The sequence below is a fragment of the Ursus arctos genome, unplaced genomic scaffold, assembly GCF_023065955.2.
Source record: "Ursus arctos isolate Adak ecotype North America unplaced genomic scaffold, UrsArc2.0 scaffold_5, whole genome shotgun sequence".
Lineage (NCBI taxonomy): Eukaryota > Metazoa > Chordata > Mammalia > Carnivora > Ursidae > Ursus > Ursus arctos.
The window spans coordinates 74,922,648-74,938,412 of NW_026623067.1; the positions used below are offsets into that span (position 1 = coordinate 74,922,648).

At 38.2% G+C, this 15,765-nt stretch overlaps 1 protein-coding gene across 12 annotated transcripts in view; it reads right to left on the bottom strand.

Annotated features, from left to right (window-relative positions):
- FAM172A (family with sequence similarity 172 member A) overlaps window positions 1-15,765 on the bottom strand; it is a 428,036-nt gene that overhangs the window by 354,992 nt on the left and 57,279 nt on the right. The window lies entirely within an intron of this gene.

Genomic DNA, 15,765 nt, shown 5'->3' on the forward strand with positions numbered 1-15,765 from the left:
GAGGCTTATCTTGTATTTTCCCAGTCCCTGATCTGGAATCAGCCTTCTCTCCAGTGACTCTTGCTTGACTCCTTTTACTAAGCAATGCATTTAGACACCAAGATGTTGCCATTAAGTGTACTCATCGTTAAGAGGAAGCCACTACCTCCAAGCCTTTTAGTGGGTAGAACTAGGAAATATATTTTTTAAAACGTAATGAGTTTCTAGTGATATTCCAAAATTTAAACTTTTCTCTGCATGGGTTTTCCTAACTGCTTTGTTACAGTTTGTATCTCTTTTATCTAATCCTGAAAATCAGAGTTCACAATTACATTTACATATTTACTTATTTGTTTTAATACACCATGTTAATAAAATAGCATCAACATTACTATACCAATATCACTATTAACAATAAAACCACTGAGTTCATTTTAACATTTCACTGCCCATTCTCAACCACAGGACAAATCCAACAAAGGAAGTACCAAGTATTGTATCCAAAAGACATTAGAAATAATTCTTTTTTCTCTTTTGTTACATTACTAACTAGATATACACTACATCTTCTTTCAAATTTTGTGGTATGGTTTTTTTTTTCTAAAATATTGAAATCTACAATGGTTCAAAAATCAAAAGTGTAAAAAAAAAAGTATTAGAGATTTCTCAATGCCATCCCTTCATCTCATTCCTCCAAATACCCCATAGATAAATATTATTAATTTTGAGGTGATTTTTCCAGTTTTTTTCACAAAAATAAACATATAACATTATATATGCATTTTCCCCCCTTTCTCACACAAAAAGGAAAATGCATCTGTAATTTTATAAGATATTGGCAATTTCTCATTTAAAGAGATTATACCACTTTATTTTACAAAACTACCAGTAACATATGAAAGGTTCTTTCTCACTACAGCCCCATCTACTGAGTGTGCCATCAAGCTTATAGGATCTTTCTCAACCTGACAGATGAGAAATATTACTTTAGCACAGCCTTCATTAACATGTTTCTTGTTATGAGTGAATTTTAACGTCTTTTCATATGTTTAAAGGCTATTTGCATTATTTTCCCTGAACTGATTGTTCATGCATATTTGCCCACTGTTGGGGATTTCTGTGGATTATTGGTGTTATTTTGTTTTGTTTTGTTTTCTTTGTTTTTTTTTTTTGTTTTTGGAAGGGGTTTTTCTTTTCAAGTTTTACAGGAGCTAATATTCTCTGGCAACATCCCTGCTTTCTGATATGACAAGATATTCCAGATTCAAGTCATTTGTTTTTGGCCGCACACTGGACTCCAACATTTCTCCAAAGAATTTGTATTATTTTAATAGGAAGTAGTATTTCAAAACCACAATCATTGATACTGGGTTGGTATTTCAAAAATATGATCAGGAGGAGTTAAGATGGCAGAGGAGTAGGGGACCCCTTTTTCAGCCGGTCCCCTGAATCGAGCTGTATAGGTACCAGACCAGCCTGAACATCCACGGAATCAGCCTTAGACACAGGAGGATACATCTGGATCTCTACAAATGAACATCTCCAGCACTGATTATTGAGGTACGAAGCAGGGAGCCGTGAAACCACGCACAGATATCAGAAGATAAATGGAAGGGGGAAGGAGCCGCTGTGTTTGGGTGCCAGGAAGTGGTAGCCACCTGCACGTGGGAACGGATGGACTCGCGGACCGGCACCTGCGAGACAGCAGACTGAGACCGTGAGCCGGGAGTGCGACACCAGACTGAAACGGAGCTCCAGTGTGCTCACTGGAACCAGACTGAGACCGGGAGCTCTGGGAGCAGGCAGGGGCGGCTGGCGGCTGGCGGCCAGCGGCTGGCGGTGTTAGAAACACAAAGGACAGAGATGCGCCGGCCCTGGAAGTGAGAACTGGGACGCCGGGTGTCGAGTGCATATCCCTAGACGCTGCAGGGTTGAGCAGCACCAACAGAAACAGAGTTAAAGTGGCCAGAACATCAGTGGAGAACGGTCCGTGATCCCTCTGTTCTGAGACAGAGGCTGAGATTCGGCCACTGCTGCTCTGACTCTCAGAAGAGGCACAGCAAAGCGCCAGGAAAAGCCGCCAGAGAACAAAAGCCTGGAAATACCAGCTCACAGTGTGCCAATCCCCATCCCCCCTCTCAGGGGACACAGAGACTCTACCCAAACAGGGCTGCCTGAGTATCGGCATGGCAGGCCCCTCCCCCAGAAGGCAGGCTGAAAAATCAAGAAGCCCACATCCCTAAAATCCCTATAAAACAAGGGCGCACGGCCTGGGTCCCGGACAATAATTTGGGCTCTGGACAAACCCGCAACATCTCATCAGAATGACGAGAAGGAGAAATCTCCCCCAGCAAAAAAAAAAAAAAAAACAATGAGTCTGTGGCCTCTGCCACAGAACTAATGGATATGGATATAACCAAATTATCAGAAATGGAATTCAGAGTAACAATGGTCAAGATGATGTGTAGACTTGAAAAAAGTATTAACGAAAATGTTAATGACAATATAGAATCTCTAAGGGCGGAAATGAGAGTGAATCTGGCAGAAATTAAAAATTCTATGAGCCAAATGCAGTCCAAACTAGAGGCTCTGATGGCCAGGGTGAATGAGGCAGAAGACCGTATCAATGAATTGGAGGATGGGTTAGTAGAAGAGAAAGCTAAAATAGAATCTGGACTCAAAAAAATCCATTCTCATGAATGTAGGTTACGGGAGATTACTGACTCAATGAAACGTTCCAATGTCAGAATCATCGGCATCCCTGAGGGGGTGGAGAAAAACAGAGGTCTAGAAGAGATATTTGAACAAATTGTAGCTGAAAACATCCCTAATCTAGCAAAGGAAACAACATTCCTGTCCAAGAGGCAGAGAGGACCCCTCCCAAGCTCAACCACGACAAACCTACGCCACGTCACGTCATAGCGCAATTCGAAATATCAGATCCAAGGATACAGTATTGAAAGTGGCCAGGGCAAAGAAATATCTCACGTACCAAAGCAAAGCTATCAGAATTGCGTCACACCTGTCTACACAGACCTGGAATGAGACAAATGGTTGGGGGGGGAGCATTTTTAAAGCTCTTTCAGAGAAAAACATGCAGCCAAGGATCCTTTATCCAGCGAGGCTGTCATTCAGAATTGATGGAGAAATAAAGACCTTTCAGAATTGCCAGTCACTGACCAATTTCGTAACCATGAAATGAGTCCTACGGGAGATATTAAGGGGGGTTCTATAAAGGTAAAAAGGCCCCAAGAGTGATACAGAACAGAAAGTCACAATCTATAGAAACAAAGACTTTACTGGCAACATGGCATCATTAAAATCTTATCTCTCAATAATCAGTCTCAATGTAAATGGCCTAAATGCTCCCATAAAACGCCACAGGGTTGCAGATTGGATAAAAAGACATGACCCATCCATTTGCTGTCTACAAGAGACTCATTTTGGACCTAAAGATACATCCAGACTGAAAGTAAAGGGATGGAATACCATCTTTCACACCAATGAACCTCAAAAGAAAGCTGGGGTAGCAATTCTCATATCAGACAGATTGGATTTTAAACTAAAGAGTATAGTTAGAGACAGAGAAGGGCACTATATTATTCTTAAAGGATGTATCCAACAAGTGGATATGACAATTATAAATATATATGCCCCCAACAGGGGAGCAGCAAGATACACACGCCAACTCTTAACCAGAATAAAGAGTCATATAGATAAAAATACGTTAATAGTAGGGGACCTCAACACTCCACTATCAGAAATAGACAGAGCACCCATGCAGAAAATTGACAAAGAAACAAGGGCTTTGAATGCCATACTCGACGAGCTGGACCTCATAGATATATATAGAACACTACACCCCAGAACCAAAGAATACTCATTCTATTCTAATGCCCATGGAACATTCTCAAGAATAGACCATGTTCTGGGTCACAAAACAGGTCTCAACCGATACCAAAGGACTGAAATTATTCCCTGCATATTCTCAGACCACAACGCTCTGAAATTGGAACTCAACCACGAGGAAAAATTTGGAAGAAACTCAAACACTTGGAGACTAAGAACCATCCTGCTCAGGAATGATTCGATAAACCAGGAAATCAAAAATCAATTTAAACAATTTATGGAGACCAACGAGAATGAAAACACAATGGTCCAAAACCTATGGGACACTGCAAAGGCAGTCCTAAGGGGAAAGTACATAGCTATCCAAGCCTCACTCAAAAGAATAGAAAAATCTAAAATGCAGTTTTTATATTCTCACCTCAAGAAGCTGGAACAGCAACAGAGGGACAGGCCTAATCCACGCACGAGGAAGAAGCTGACGAGGATTAGAGCAGAAATCAATGAATTAGAAACCAGGAGCACAGTAGAGCAGATCAACAGAACTAGAAGCTGGTTCTTTGAGAGAATTAATAGAATTGACAGCCACTGGCAAGACTAATCCAAAAGAATAGAGAAAGGACCCAAATTAATAAAATTATGAATGAAAAAGGAGAGGTCACAACCAACACCAATGAAATTGGAAGGATTATTAGAAACTTTTATCAACAGCTTTATGCCAATAAATTAAGCAATCTGGAAGAGATGGAGGACTTCCTGGAAACCTATAAACTACCAAGACTGAAACAGGAAGAAATTGATTTTTTAAATCGGCCAATTAATTATGAAGAGATTGAGTCAGTGATAAACAACCTTCCAAAAAACAAAACTCCAGGCCAGGATGGTTTTCCTGGGGAATTCTACCAAACATTCAAAGAATAAATAATACCTATTCTCCTAAAGCTATTTCAAAAAATAGAAACAGAAGGAAAGCTACCAAACTCATCCTATGAGGCCAATATTACCTTGATCCCCAAACCAGGCAAAGACAGCATCAAAAAGGAGAATTACAGACCGATTTCCCTGATGAATATGGACGCCAAAATCCTCAACAAGATCCTGGCTAATAGAATCCAACAGTACATTAAAAGGATTATCCATCATGACCAAGTGGGATTAATCCCCGGGATGCAAGGGTGGTTCAACATTCACAAATCTATCAGTGTCTTAGATTTTATCCAGAAGGAAAAATTCAAAAATCATATGATTCTCTCAATAGATGCAGAAAAAGCATTTGACAAAACAGCATCCTTTCCTGATTAAAACCCTTCAGAGTGTAGGGATAGAGGGTGCATTCCTTAATTTCATAAAAACCACCTATGAAAAGCCTACAGCAAATATCATTCTCAATGGGGAAAAGCTGGAAGCCTTTCCCTTAAGATCAGGAACAAGACAAGGATGCCCACTCTCCCTACTATTATTCAACATAGTACTACAAGTCCTTGCAACAGCAATCAGACAACAAAAAGGGATAAAAGGTATCCAAATCGGCAAAGAAGAAGTCAAACTGTCTCTCTTCGCAGATGACATGATACTCTATATGGAAAACCCAAAAGAATCCACTCCCAAACTATTAGAAGTTATAGAGCAATTCAGTAATGTGGCAGGATACAAAAATCAATGCTCAGAAATCAGTTGCATTTCTATACACGAATAATGAGACTGAAGAAAGAGAAATTAGGGAATCCATCCCATTTACAATAGCATCAAAAACCATACGTTATCTTGGAATTAACTTAACCAGAGACATAAAGGATCTATATTCTAGAAACTATAAATCACTCTTGAAAGACATTGAAGAAGACACAAAAAGACGCAAAAATATTCCATGCTCATGGATCGGAAGAATTAACATAGTAAAAATGTCCATGCTACCCAGAGCACTCTACACTTTCAATGCTATCCTGATGAAAATACCAATGACACTTTTCAAAGAACTGAAACAAATAGTCCTTAAATTCGTATGGAACCAGAAAAGGCCCTGAATCGCCAAGGAACTGCTGAAAAGGAAAAACAAAGCTGGGGGCATCACAATGCCAGATTTCAAGCTGTACTTCAAAGCTGTGATCACAAAGACAGCATGGTACTGGCACACAAATAGACACACAGACCAATGGATCAGAATAGAGAACCCAGAAGTGGACCCTTGGCTCTTTGGGCAACTAATCTTTGATAAAGCAGGAAAAAACGTCTGGGGGAAAAAAGACAGTCTCTTCAATAAATGGTGCTGGGAAAATTGGACAGCTATATGCAAAAGAATGAAACTTGACCACTCTCTCACACCATACACAAAGATAAACTCCAAATGGATGAAAGACCTCGCTGTGAGACAGGAATCCATCAAAATCCTAGAGGAGAACATAGGCAGCAACCTCTATGACATCGACCAAAGCAACCTTTTTCATGACACATCTTCAAAGGCAAGAGAAACAGAAGGTAAAATGAACTTGTGGGACTTCATCAAGATAAAAAGCTTCTGCACAGCCAAGGAAATAGTCAAGAAAACAGGCAGCCCACGGAATGGCAGAAGATATTTGCAAATGATACTACAGATAAAAGACTGGTATCCAAGATCTACAAAGAACTTCTCAAACTCAATACGCAAGAAACGAATAAATCATAAAATGGGCAGAAGATATGAACAGACACTTTTCCAATGAAGACATACAAATGGCTAACAGACACATGAAAAATGTTCAAAATCATTAGCCATCAAATCAAAACTACACTAAGATACCACCTTACGCCAGTTAGAATGACAAAAATTGAATCAAATTCAAATCAAAACCACACTAAGATACCACCTTATGCCAGTTAGAATGACAAAAATTGACAAGGCAAGAAACAACAATTGCTGGAGAGAATGTGGAGAAAGGGGATCCCTCCTACACTGTTGGTGGGAATGCAAGTTGGTACAGCCACTCTGGAAAACAGTGTGGAGGTCCCTTAAAAAGTTAAAAATTGAGCTACCCTATGACCCAGCCATTGCACTACTGGGTATTTACCCCAACGATACAGACGTAGTGAAGAGAAGGGCCATATGCACCCCAATGTTCACAGCAGCATTGTCCACAATAGTTAAATCATGGAAGGAACCGATATGCCCTTCAACAGATGACTGGATTAAGAAGCTGTGGTCCATATACACAATGGAATATTACTCAGCTATCAGAAAGAACGAGTTCTCAACATTTGCTGCAACATGGATGGCACTGGAGGAGATAATGCTAAGTGAAATAAGTCATGCAGAGAAAGACAATTATCATATGATTTCTCTCATCTATGGAACATAAGAACTAGGAAGATCGGTAGGGGAAGAAATGGATAAACAAAGGGGGGTAATCAGAAGGGGGAGTGAAGCATGGGAGACTATGGACTCTGAGAAACAAACTGAGGGCTTCAGAGGGGAGGAGGGTGGGGGAACAGGATGGACTGGTGATGGGTGGTGGTGGGGGGGCACGTACTGCATGGAGCACTGGGTGTTATACGCAACTAATGAATCATTGAACTTTACATCAAAAACCAGGGATGTACTGTATGGTGACTAACAGAATATAATAAAAAAACATTAAAAAAATATGATCAATGCTACTGGGTTCATAGTTTTATTTAATTTTTTGCATTTAGAACTTTGATCAATTTGGAGTTCATTCTGGTGTACACTGTGATTATTGGTCAAATTTTATATTCTTACAAATGATTATTAATTACTTAAAGTTCCTTTTCCCCCAGTGATTTACAACTGCACTATAATATAAACTGTATTTCCATGTGTATTTGAACTTTCAAAGTATTTGTGGGCTTTATATTCTATTCAGTTGGGTCTGTGTTTGCTCATATGTCAATGCCACATTGTTTTTGAGAGGCTTACAGTTTTTCTCAGTTGGGTTTTCTCATTATTTCAGTGACTACTTCTTCAATTCTAAGATGTGTAATTACTAATACCACCCTAGCTATATAGTATCCCACTTGTAAGAATGGATGCTAAAGAGAGATGGAAGTCAAAGGAAAATGCTAACCAACTCTGGGCTGATGGTCAGGTCTTCATCTCTACCACAGAAGTTAAATTTGAGGGGTGCCTGCGTGGCTCAGTCATTAAGTGTCTGCCTTTGGCTCAGGTCATGATCCCAGGGTCCTGGGATTGAGCCCCACATTGGGCTCCCTGCTCAGTGGGAAGCCTGCTTCTCCCTCTCCCACTCCCCCTGCTTGTGTTCCCTCTCTTGCTGTCTCTCTCTCTGTCAAATAAATAAATAAAATCTTAAAAAAAAAAAAAAGAAGTTAAATTTGATGTCAGTAATAAGTAGACTAAGAGAGAAAGGGGAAAAGAATAACTAGAAATTAAACCTTTATAATATTAATAATAAAGGTAAGTTATAAATCTTAAACAGAGCAGTTCTATTTTTATTTCATACTCCTAACCCTTGCATGGCATATTTAAGAATATAAAATGATATCATATGTATGTATCTTACTAATTCATCACCACTGTATGAATAATTTTATTTGCACTTTATAGTGGGGGATCAAAAACATTTTTCTGAAGTCATACAGTTAGTATTGACCAAAACTAGGACCCATATTTCTGGATGGCTAGCCATTCTTTTCTATCAGAACATAAGATCTGTGAATTTCACATTATATGAAGGTATTAATTATACATTAATTATGGCAACTGGAAAAAACCCTAGGAGAGGAAGATGGCAGTGGAGTAGGAGGACCCTAGGCTCACCCCAACCCACAAATACAACTTGGTAACTATCAAATCATCCTAATTATCCCAGAAATCAACCTGACCACTGACAGAACAAACTCCACAACTAAAGGGAGATAAAAAAACAAACAAAATCCTAAAAACAAAAAACAAAATAAAACAAAACACACAGAAAGAAGGTAGGAAGTGCGGAGACATGGTTTAGGGGAGAAGAAGATCATGGCTGCTGTAGAGGGGAGGGAGCTGTGGTCACAGAGAAAGGGTGAGAGAGAGGAGCATACAGGGGAATGCACAGGAGAGTATTTCTCCATAGCCGTTGGCTTGGAAAATGAGAGGGGTTGAATTTCCTGAGTTCTTAGAACCAGCAACCCCTTAATGCCTGGAGTTCTAAAGATTAGTGGGCTTGGCTGGGATAGAGCCTGGATGGCATTGCAGTACTCTTGAAAAGAAGGCTGGCGAACAAGGGGGGGGGGGCAGTGAGCATGGAAACATTGATCTTAAGAACACCTGGTGCACATAGTGGGGAGATTATTTCTCTTCTCGGAGCATGTTGCTAAGAGGCAGCATTCACAAATACAGGGCTCCTGGAATAAAGGAGCTGGCCAATGCCATTTCTCTCCCCCATCCCTCACCATAAACACAAGCCACCTATGGGAAGCACCAAAGCATGAACACTGGCTGCCTAACTTACTTAAACTAAGCCTCACCTGCCTGCAGTCCATGGAATTACCTTTCCAGTCACACTTGTGTCAGTCCCAGCCCAGTGGGCCCCTCCAACAGGAGACCAGCATAAACCCCTGCTTACACCACATCTCCCAACAATAGAGTTCTGCAGGGCCTCAGTTCTGGTGGAGGTGGTGACAGGTCTCATTTCACAAGCAGACTAGAGCACACCTAGTTAAAACTCACCACATTCTGGCCAGGGACCAAACAGTACCAACAGCAGACAAGAAGAGTCACTGCAGGCAACTGGCCTGAAGGACACAGCAGCCAGAACACAACAGTATAGCACACTCAGAACACACTAGAGACACTCCCAAAAGTGCCAGGCCCCAGGCATTACATGACCTCTTCTTTATAAAGCTATTACTTTCAGTAAAGGAGACATACCTGGCTTTGCTAATACAGAGAAGCACACAGAGACTTAAACGAAATGAGAAGACAGAGGAATTTATCCCAAATGAAAGAACAAGATATGGTCATGGCCTGAGATCTAAACAAAACAGTTATAAATAACATGACTAATGGAGAATTTAAAGCAGCAATCATAAGGATACTCACTGGACTTGAGAAAAGAATGGAAGACATCAGTGAGACCCTTAACACAGAGATAAAAGACTTAAAAAAAGATTCAGAGATGAAGAGTGAAATAAATGAGATTAAAAACATGCTTGACGCAATGAACAGCAGACTGGAAGAAGCATAGGCGTGAACTGGTGACATAGAAGACAAAGTAAGGGAAAGCCATGAAGCTGAACAAAAGAGAGAAAGAACAATTATGCAAAATGAGAACAGACTTAGGGAACTTAGTGACCACATCAAATGTAATAATATTCACATTATAGGAGTTTCAAAAGAAGACAGAGAAAAGGGGGCAGAAAATTTATTTGAAGAAATAATAAGTGAAAACTTCCCTAATCTGGGGAAGGAAACAGACATCCAGATCCAAAAGGCACAGAGAACTCCCATCAAAATCAACAAAAGCAGGCGAACACCAAGACATGTTGTAATTAAATTGGCAAAATATAGTGATAAAGAAAAAAATCTTAAAAGAAACAAGACAAAAGAAGACATTAACTTATAAGGGAAAACCCATAAGGCTAGTAGGAGATTTTTCAACAGAACGCGGCAAGCCAAAAGGCAGTGGCATGATATATTCAAAGTGCTGAACGGGAAAAGTCTGCAGCCAAGAATACTATATCCAGCAAGGCTATCATTCAGAATAAAAGGAGAGATAAAGAGTTTCCCAAAGAAACAAAAGCTAAAGGAGTTCATGACCACTAAACCAGCTGTACAAAAAATGTTAAAGGGGACTGTTTGAGTGAAAAGGAGAGACCAAAAGTGACAGTATAAAGGCAGCAAACACAAAAGCAGAAAAAAGAAATATTCCTGTAAAAAATCAGTCAAGGAACTCACAAAATAAAAGGATATAAAATATCCTTAAATTGTGGGGAGGAGAAGAGGAAAGAATGGGTTCAAACTTAAATGACTATCAACTTAATAGACTGCTATATGCTGAAGAGTATATATACAAACCTAATGGTAACCAAAATCAAAAGCCATTAATAAAAATGCAAAGAATAAAGAGAAAGAAATCCAAATATATCACTAAAGAAAATCAGAAAAACATGAGAGACAAGTAAGGATCAGAGAAAACCAAGAAATCAAAGAAGAAGTAAAAAATTACATGGAGAAAAATGAAAATGAAAACCCAAAGGTACAAAATCTCCTTGAAGCAGCAAAAGTGGTTCTAAGAGGAAAGTATATGGCAATACAGGTCTACCTCAAGAAGCAAGAAAAATCTTAAATAAACAACCTAACATAACACCTAATGGAGCTAGAAAAAGAACAACAAATGAAGCCTAAAGCCAGTAGAAGGAAAGAAATAATAAAGACTAGGGCAGAAATATATAATATAGAAACTAAAATAATCAGATCAATAAAACCAGGAGCTGGTTCTTGGGGAAAAAAAAAAATCAATAAAACATAAATCTCTAGCCAGATTTAGCAAAAAGAAAAGAGAAAGGACTCAAATAAAATCACAAATGAGAGAGGAGAAATAACACCCAACACCAGAGAAATACAAACAATTATAAGAGATTATGAAAAGCTATACACCAACAAACTGGACAACCTAGAAGAAATAGGTAAATTCCTAGAAACACTAAATTACCAAAACTGAAAGAGCAAGACATAGAAAATTTGAACAGATTGACACCTGCAAAGAAACTGAATCAGTAATCAAAAAACTCCCAACAAATGTAAGTATAGGACCAGATGGCGTCACAGGTGAAAAAAAAATTATGCCCTTAGTTTTTGTGTGATTCTAGTCAAGAATAAAAAGCCATGCTTATAAGACTATCTAATCACTGCTATTCTCTTATTAAGCACATTGACAATTTATTCTTTTTTTTTTTTAAGATTTTATTTATTTATTCGACAGAGATAGAGACAGCCAGAGAGAGAGGGAACACAAGCAGGGGGAGTGGGAGAGGAAGAAGCAGGCTATTAGCGGAAGAGCCTGATGTGGGGCTCGATCCCATAACACTGGGATCACGCCCTGAGCCGAAGGCAGACGCTTAACCGCTGTGCCACCCAGGTGCCCCGACAATTTATTAATTCTTAAAAAGGTAATTAAGATAAATATTAAAGGAAATGCAAAGACTGAAATTAGTTAAGAAAATGAATAGTAATTAATAGTAATTCAGCATTGACATGAAAGAGATAGTTGGGAAAATTTCACAAATTACATGCTGGGTTTTACAAATGACGCCTAAAGCCTAAATTCTACTTACTACTTAACATGATAGCCTTTGGAGTCTTCCTGATTGAGCCTACCAGAAACATTATTCTCTGGCATTCAACTCCAGTATATATACTGAAGAATTTTATTTTGAAAATTACCCTTTCACACCACTCTCCCACATCCTTAAACCCTGACAGTATCTTTCTAAATTTAGATACATTATCCAAACTTATTATAGGCTATATATTTTTATCAAGCTATATGTAGATAGTAAAAAAAAAAAAAAAAGACATATTAGCAAAAGCATTTGACTATAAAAACGTAACTATGTGAATGCAAAGAGTATTCTTTTGTGTAGTTATGGAACTGCATTCTAAAAACAAACTGACATCTCAGTTTATTTTACTTACACAATAAGTTTAATTTACATAGAAATGACAGAGCATTTCAGGAGCAAGTCTTAAAAACAATTTCTGCTGAATGACTGCTATAATAATCTCCTTAAGAGAGAAATAAACATAAACTAAAACGGCAGTTGTGAAACATACATAGAAGCTTTCTAGTGAAGACAAAACTCGACATTTAGTAGGAACAAACTAAAAGAAAAAAAAAAAAACCAGAAACGGTTTTGGTTTAGATTGTTGGCTAAAGTCAGAATCTGTATCCTTAAAACTTCCATCTTAAGCATATTAGAAGCTATTTATTAAGGCAGGCTCCTAGGCAATAAACTCAAATTGCACTATCTTCTGAATTCCACCGTATCCATCAATGAGGAGAAAGGAGGTTCTTCAGTGTTTCTGTGTCCAGGACGTGGTGAGATGCTTTCTACAAGTTCTCACTTAACTGCAACTAGCGACCTCACTGGTAACATGAAGTACTAAATTTTTCCAGAATTTAAATGCAAACCTTATTTGTCTTCTAGGAACTTTAGACAGTTATACAAGAACTTCTGTTTTCTGAATTATAGCAAATTAAGTCTAGAGTTTGACTATGAAGAAATAAAAATTTTCCAACACAACATGTCACAAATACAGACTACCTTTAATCAAATAATTTTAATCAGCAAAACTATAATTGTCTGAAATTCTTAGAAATTAAATGGGAATTAGAGTAAAATAATTGAAAATTGCTTAGTTTACAAATGGCATAAATTATCAATAGCATATCATTCTCCTTTCTTCCAATAAGAAAATATATCTTTATGTTCAAATTCCTAAAATCAAGAAATTTCCTAAAATGCATAGGTCTAGAATTTATAGTTTACATATTTGTATCATACTCATTTACTATTCAACGACTACCATGAGAACACAGGAAATTTCCCCAAACTGCTGAAAGACAAGCATTAAAAAATACTGTAATAAATTTAAGAGAAAGGAAGCAAACTCATGCCATTAGTTTACCAACATTTTTTAATTCTATTTTATTATTTTTAACTTAATTTTTAATCTTGCTAAATGGCACGTTCACATTTAAAATCACCTTAATTTGTTCTTGGAAGAAGGCAAGATAGGCAGAAAAAGAGAATGAGAACAAAGGAAATTGAGAAAAGAAAAAGACAAACAGTGGTAGAGGAGATGAGAGAAGGCTTCCTAGGAGACATCAGAGCCAAAACCTGAACACAGGTGGAGGTAGGGGGTATAATGAACAAGGGAGCAAGGGCATTTCAAAGACAAAAAACAGCATGCGATAAAAGTACAAGGTATGAATGAAGGACAGTAAGGTGGTTAAATATGGAAGGCAGAGCTCAGGAATGGAAATGAAGGAATATGGACAAAAAGGTCCACCTATGCATTATTAAATCCCACCGTAATGAACATCAAACAAATGTACCATAGTGAAAATTGTCATTATTCGTATGTAACTAGAACTCATACATCTCCATCCTGAAAAGTAGGAAATGAAATTCAATTAATAAGCAACCTTCAACAGTGAGATTAGTAACGAAAACAAGTATTTCAAACGAGACACGAGAAGCAAGATAGCAGGGAACAAAATGCTAACAACCAGACTTCCCTTCTCTAATCCTTGGATCTTTTATTGTGACAATTTATGCTAGAAGGTTGTATTTACTTTTGATAAATATATCGGGAAGTAACTGGGATTGGTACTTGAAGCTCAGGGGTCCACTGATCTAAATTTGAAGTACACTGCATTACAGAAAAAATCCTGTGATTTGGGGTGATCGTTTGGGGCCAACTTGATCATGAACACAAATGTTGATGCAGGTACAGGAGGTGGGGCATCTAGATAATGCAGAATATTTTCTCTCTATATATAATTGTCAAAGTGAAACTTCAAAATACTTTATCATGGAGTAAGAGCCACCAAAAATTAAACCTGTGATGATCCATACGTCCAAAGAACGTAAGGTAGGAGATCCTAGAAAAAAGGAATCACTTGTACATGGATAATCCAATAAGACACAGTTGCTAAGTTTTGACAGAGATGATGCTAGGGGGTAGAGGTTAAGGGTGAAAAAGATGCAGATGCCAAAAAGGACAAAGTTTGTTTAGAGAACAGCACCTGTCCAAGTGAACAAATATTTGTGGCTCATGGAAAAGAGTAAACTGTAAGCCCCATTTAAAAACAAAACAAAACAAAACAAACATCCCCAGTTCTTCTGTAAGGTCACATACTATGGATACTCTAGAATCAACATAATATTAGCCTGCAGCATATAATTAATTCACATGGAAATGGGCAAGCATCTCATGTGCAGCAGAAATTATTCAGGTCTTTAATTATACTTAAGCTATAAATGCTAAAGAACAACGTCAAGAACTTCGAAGGGCCTGAGATTTTATCCCGTTTGCAAGCTAACAAGTTAGCCTGCTACTATTTCATGGATACTGCCAAAAGACACTAGACTCCTGTGTCAGAGACAAAAGAATTTATTACTCAAGGTATATAGCAAGCAACATGAGCTTATTTCCATCTCTTTCTTTTGTCCTTCAAATCCCAAAAAGGCAATGTGGACAGGCTAAGGATAGAGACTAAGCACACAGTGGGACTCTATCATAGCTGAGGAACCTTAAAATTTATGAACCCCAATCTCATAAGGGGGTGCTAGCAAACCTGCTCATTCTTTGCCACCAGTGGGGGATGGGAAGAGCATTTTCTTGGATAGCAAACAAATCTGCTCTCTGCCTTGGAGGAAGACACAATCTCTGTCTTCCAAGCTGTCTCCTATACAAACACTCTCAAAAAGATAGTCCACAACAAAAGCTGTCAGTGTCTTTGCTCAGACACATGCGGAAATGCAATCCATGGAGAACTGTCGCCCAGCAAACATAAACTAAGTTTCATATATTCTTTATGCTACTGTTTAACCAAGTAATTCATTCTGACTAGTTTTTTAAAGAATCAAAACAGGAATATAGGAACTTCAGCTTTTCCTTAGAGAACTAAAGTAGTATATAGTTATCACACTAAACAAATGTGTCCATATGCATTTTATTAAAATTACTTACCATGACACAGAATGAAAAAAACTTTTGGTTTAACAGAACATTCACCTGAATGACAAATGACACTTTCAAGGGTTCTTCCCAGTGGTACCATGTAAGGAACCTAACTAGTCACAAGGCCTAAGCCTTCATCAAGTCAACGTTAAGTAGGTTAGACCCAATTTATTAGCCAAACTAGTATCAATCTTCTTCACACAGATAAGCACCTTTTTTTTTAACCTTTATTGAGGAATAACTGACTGTGATGATTTGAT